Here is a 6,420-nt window from a genome sequence, read left to right on the forward strand (position 1 = left end):
ACTTCAACTGAGTCCCCATAGCCTTCTGCAAACCACCCCAAAACTTGGAGGTAAATATGGGATTCCGATCAGAGATAATAGACTTGGGAACACCATGGAGTTGTACAATCTGCCTCACGTACAGTTTTTCATACTGATCCACAGTATAGGTCGTCTTTAATGGTAGAAAGTGAGCGGACTTGGTGTATCGGCCCGAGTCATGTAGCCCCACAGTCCTGGGTAAACTTCTCACAAAATTCATGGTAATGTCCTCCCACTTCCATTCGGGAATACCGAAAGGCTGTAGCTGCCCCGCTGGTCATTGAAGCTCTGCCTTCACCTACTGATAGGTCAAACACTTAGCCACGTACTCCACTACATCCTTCTTCATCCCAGGCCACCAATATAACGTCTGTAGATCCTGATACATCTTTGTGGTGCCTGGATGGAGTAAGTACGGTGTAGTATGGAATTCATTTAGTATCTCTCGTCTAATACTCACATCTGTCGGGGCACAAATTCGGCCCTTATACCATAATAAACCAGTCTCTGAAATGGAATAGTCCTTAGCCATCCAACGACCCTACAACATTCACCCAGCCACCGACCCCTCTCGTCGACCCATTCACCAGACCGGTCGACTCACGACCCCAGCCCTCACCTCCATCGACCCCCCCTTTGAACCATGAACTCACGACCACGAAACCCACTCGCCCAAACCACCCAGCTCCGCCCCACATCGCCTCACCACTCTGAGCCACCCCATCGCCTTCTCCATCTCACCCAGCCACGACTCAGCCACCACGACCCCTCTCGTCGACCCCACGGACCCAGCCCCGAAACTATCCGCCTCTCCACCTCACGAAGACCCAAGGAATTTCACCCATCACTGACCCTAGGCGATAGTCCAAGTGATTCAGAGAGTCCTCGCCTCAATTGTGGTCAGACGAGACCCAAGCCTCCAGCACCCCTGCTCCGTGTGTCCCAGTCGAGAGCCACTTCTCTCCAGCCCAAGCAACTCGGCAAAAATCACTTCCGAGGAATAGGCGGAGGGAGTTTCTTATCTTAACTTGTTTATTTTTTATTTTATTCAGTGCTTTTTTATTGTCGCTATTCTGTACTTTTGACTTCATTGTTGTCTTGTTTGTTGATATTTTGATTTAGAGTCGATGTATATTTTGTCTTCTGTTTGTGTTGTTCTGAGGATATATTTTGTCTTGTTAATATTAACTAGGGGGCTCGATGATGATTTGCATAATATGACCATATATTCCCCCTAGGTTGAAGCTGAATTTCAATCTTACTTTCATTTTAAATTATATCCTTTGGGTGTGAATGTTGCTTGCCACTGCTTGATGACTCTGTTTCTCTCTTTAGGGTGTGCATAGCTTGACTAAGCAGTTTTGACAACCTAGTGAAAGTTAGGTCCTTGTGAAAGCTTAAGTTTCTAGAATTACTTAGTGATTTTCCTTGAGGCGAAATCCTAGACAATACCACACCGATGAAATGATTTAGGCCATCTTTGGACCGTTTGAGCGTTTGAAGCCTACCTTGTATGCATTTTTATCCAAGGTCACCCCATTGAGCTTCAGTGTCAATTTTCTTTCTTAGCCACTCATTAGCCTAGTTTTACATATATATATATTCACCTCTTTTCACCACACCCTTTTAGCACCTTGATCTGTATAGGATTTATTTGTTGTGCATTTTGGGGGGTTGTGATGGGTTGAGTGTGAGCAAGAAAATTGGGTTAGCGTTTTCCTTTTCTTATTTTGCTTGTTTTCACCATTGGGGACAATGTTGATTTTAAGTTTGGGGGGAGAGTGTGTTCTCAATTTTCTTATACTCTTGCCATCTAGTTGTTTATTTTAGTAAAATACATAAATAAATAAATAAATAAATATAGCATCAATATATATATATATATACTTAAGAGTACACTCCCTTGCATCAAAGCATATATAAAAAAAAAAAAAAAAAGTATGTATGTTTGTAAATAAGTTTGGGGGTGTACTTTTCAAATAAAGGAAAAGTTGTTTGAGTTATTGTCTTTATATGTTAGTAATAAAGGCTAGTGGCAAGATTTATATTATGTTGTGGGGTTTTCTTTGGGAAACTAATGTGTGCATTTATGTATTTAGGTCCTAGAAAGATTGAGGTGTTTAGGGTGATTTGAGCCAAAAATGTATCTCTCTTATCCTACCTTTACCCTGGCTTATCATTACAAGCTTGATAAAGTCCTATTGATCTTTGGTGTGGTGTTTGTCTATATTAGTGGAGAGGGAGTCACTAAGTAACGTATGGGGACATTATTTAAGCTTGAGGACCAAGGGCTAGCTTGATTTTTGGTGATTGAAATTGTTTAGGAAAAGCTATGCATGCACTAAAGGGTAAAACACTTGATTCATATTTTTGGCAGCAACATTAATACTTGAAGGATTTGATTTAAAACTTGTGTAAGATTGAAATTCAGCTTCCCATTTTCAAACCAACATTCCTGAGAGCTTTTACCCTTTTTAATCATTAGCTAGGCAAAGTATATCCTCTGTGTTTGTTTGTTTATTTTGTTGTTATGTTCAGTCTTTTCATTTGTTGCTATTGTGTGTCGTGCATCATCTTTTGAGATTCATCACTCGAGGGTGAGTAATGTCTTAAGTTTGGGGGTGTGATAACTCTTGAATAAAGAGTTATTTGTCATACTTTTAAGCTTATGATAAACAAAAAAGAATAAGCTGAGTGATACTTTTTAATGGTTTCATTTCATTTTATTATCCATTTTTTTATGGTCTTATCTTATCCTTTAGTCTTTTTGAATTATCCTAACATTTAATAGCACTTAGAGAGATTTTGCATGATGCTCTCTGAAGAAAGCAAGAAAAGCAAACAGATTTTTATTAGGTGTTACTTGTGAAAAAAAATATAGGGATTGTTGAGGACAGGAGCTTTTGCTGCAACATTGTTCTAGCAAAAGAAGGAGGAATCAGCAGCTCAAAAAAGAGGTCATGTGGCATCATTTATCCAGCTGTAAAGGAGACTGACGTGGCAGAGTGGGAAAAGATATTAAATCAGCAGTTATTTTAGTAAGTGGGCCACGTGTGAGAGAAAGAAAGAGGGCAAAATGGAGAAATTAAAAGAAGGACAAAGGAGAGGGTTGTACCCTAGCTAATTAAGGAAGGAGCAGCCTCCATTTTTTATAAGACTTGAGCCAGAAGTTTACTGCAAAAAAACCAAAGAGAATATCAGATAAAAAACACCAGGAAGAAATAGAAGAAGATTCAAGGGAAGGAGGCCAACCAAAGAGGCTCAAGCATCACTTTGGATTTGTTCTTCTCTTCTTTCTAAACTCTATTCTATTAATTTCTTAGTTGGATTCTAACTGAATATTATGGGCTGTTTTGATTATGAATTAATGTATATTAAATCAGTCATGAACTAATTTCTTGGTGGCTTTAATTGTTGATGAACCCTATGTTATAATCTATCCACTTCGTGCACTTTATTTTAGTAAAATCTCCCTTGATCATTCAAGTTTGCTTAAATTGATTTCTTGTTGTTGTTTGGCTAGCAATGGCAAGTTATTTTAATTATATTTAATCCTGGAAAGGTTGAATGTAATAGGAAAAACTTGGATGACACAAGTCATAATCTAGGTTAGGTTATGTTAGTAATTAATATAGGGATATGTTAATACCTTGTGTAACATATGAGAAGTGAACTGTGATTGCATTCTTAAATCTAATTTTGCATATGAATATGTTTAATTAGGTAGAAGAATTTAGGTCATAAGATTTGGGAAAGTTTTATGAATGTTAAATGAACTTTTTGTTATCCTGGGAGTTTTGCTACAAAATTGCTGCAGCAATACGTTCGCAATGTGTTTAGGAAGAATAATATAGGGGGATTCAATGATTCAAGTCCATTTAAAAATTCATATATTTCTCTCGAGGTTCTTGTTCAGTTTACTTTAAGAATTTTACTTTCTTTTTATTGGGTTAATTTGGAAAATCAAAGAAATTCAATTTGTTCACTAGTGTAATTGTTTAGTAATTATATTTTGCATTTAGTTTTATTTTCCAATCCCTGTGGAGGCTATCTTGAATACTTACTACTTTATTACTTATTTTGTGACTGTGTACACTTGCACATTTTAATGGAATCAATTTACACACATCTGTGTAGAGTTGAACAACTGTCCCGGGCCCCTTCAGCTCAACGCATCTGCCACTACATTGGCTTTCCCTGGGTGGTAAAGGATATCACAATCATAGTCCTTCACCAACTCTAGCCAACACCTCTGCCTCACATTCAAATCCTTTTGGTAGAAGAAATACTTCAAGCTCTTATGATCAGTGTATATTTCGCATTTCTCCCCATAGAGGTAATGTCACCAAAATTTCAGTGCGAATACCACCGCTGCCAACTCTAGATCATGGGTAGGATACCGCTATTCATACTCCTTTAGCTGCCATGACGCATAAGCAATATCCTTCTCATTCTGCATCACCACGCATCCCAATCCCAATCTCAATGAGTCACAATATACCACAAACTTCCATCCCTCCGAAGGTAGACTCAACACTGGAGCAGTAATCAGCCGTCACTTCAATTCCTGGAAGCTATTCTCACACTTATCTGACCAGGAAAACTTCAGATTCTTCCGTGTCAATTATGTCATCGGTGCATCAATCTTTGAGAACCCATCTACGAACCATCTATAATAATCCTGCTAATCCAAGGAAACTCCTAACCTCTGAGGCGTTCCTTGGCCTCGGCCATTCTCTCACTACCTCTACCTTAGCTGGATCCACCTTGATCCCATCTTCACCAACAATGTGTCCAAGGAATGTCACTTCTGGTAACTAGAACTCGTAGTTCATAAACTTGGAATATAACCGATGCTCTCTCAATCTCTGTGGTACCTACCTCTGAACTAGAGTAAACCAAGATGTCGTCGATGAAGACAATCACAAAATTATCCAAAAAGTCCTTGAACACCTTGTTATCAAGTCCATGAATGTAGTTGAGGCATTGATCAGACCAAATGACATGACCAAGAATTCATAATGCCCATACCTTGTTCGGAAGGCCGTCTTCGATATATCCTCGTCCTTGATCCTCAGCTGGTGATAACCAAATTGAAGATCAATCTTCGAGAACACCGTCTTTCCTTGCAGGTGATCAAACAAGTCATCGATCCTTAGTAAGGGATATTTATTCTTCATGGTAAAATTGTTCAACTCCCTGTAATCTATACACATTCTCATTGTCCCGTCCTTATTCTTCACAAACAAAATCAGAGCACCCCATGGCATTAAGCTAGGCCTTATAAACCCCAAATCAAGGAGTTCTTGCAACTGTATCTTCAATTCTTTCAGTTCCACTGGAGCCATCCTATATGGTGCCCTCAACACTAGCTATGTACCAGGCGCTAAGTCAATGATGAACTGAATCTCCCTGTACGACGATAGTCCTGGTAAATCCTCAGGTAACACATCCAAGAACTTGCGCACCAATCTGGTCCCTCTTAGCCCCATTGGCACGACTCTGGTGGTATCCACCACACTAGCTAGAAAACCTATACAACCTCCTTGTAATAGGTCCTTAGCCCTCAACACTGATATCATGGGTATGTGGGGTCCATGCACAACACCCACGAAAACAAAGGGATGCTCTCCCTCAGGCTCAAAAGTCACCATCTTCTTCCTACAATCTATAGTAGCCCAATAACTAACAAGCCAATCGATCCCTAAAATCATATCAATGTCATCCATACCCAACTCGATCAAATCTACTAATAGTTCCCTACTATCTACCATCACTAGGAGTGCTCTAATCCATCTCCTAGCAATTACCAGTTCCCCTGTAGGTAGTATAGTCCCAAACCCCGCTGGATAATACTTACTAGGTCTACACAATCTATCATTTACCTTACTATAGGCAAATGAATGTGTAGCACCGGAGTCAATCAATACAGTATCTGAAGAGCCAGATCTACAAAGCTAACTTGTCACAACCGAAGGACTAACCTCGGCCTCTGATTGCATCAAGGAGAACACTTGATCTGAAGTCAAGTTGTCCACCTTCCTTGGTTCCTCCTTCTTCGCTGTAGGGTATTCCTTCTTAAGGTGTCCCACCACCCTGCACAGATAGCAAGCCTTTGCCTGACATTCGCCCGGATGGCGCTTCCTACACCTCGTGCATTCTGGGCAACTCCTCCATCTCTCACCGCCTCCCTGGTGGCCACCCTGAGCACCTTGACCCCTCCTATCAGGACCAGTAGTGGTCGAAGTGTCAGGGGTCTTCCTCTTCAGATCACTGGGGCCTCTGCCCCTACAAAACCCTGTGGATGGAGGCACTGCCCTGCAAACATCTCATCTCGCAGCGTTCTCCCTCCAGATCTTGTTTTCTTCCTCTTCTGCGGTAAGAGCCTTCTCAATAGCC

This window comes from Humulus lupulus, chromosome X (assembly GCF_963169125.1).
Source record: "Humulus lupulus chromosome X, drHumLupu1.1, whole genome shotgun sequence".
Taxonomy (NCBI): Eukaryota; Viridiplantae; Streptophyta; class Magnoliopsida; order Rosales; family Cannabaceae; genus Humulus; species Humulus lupulus.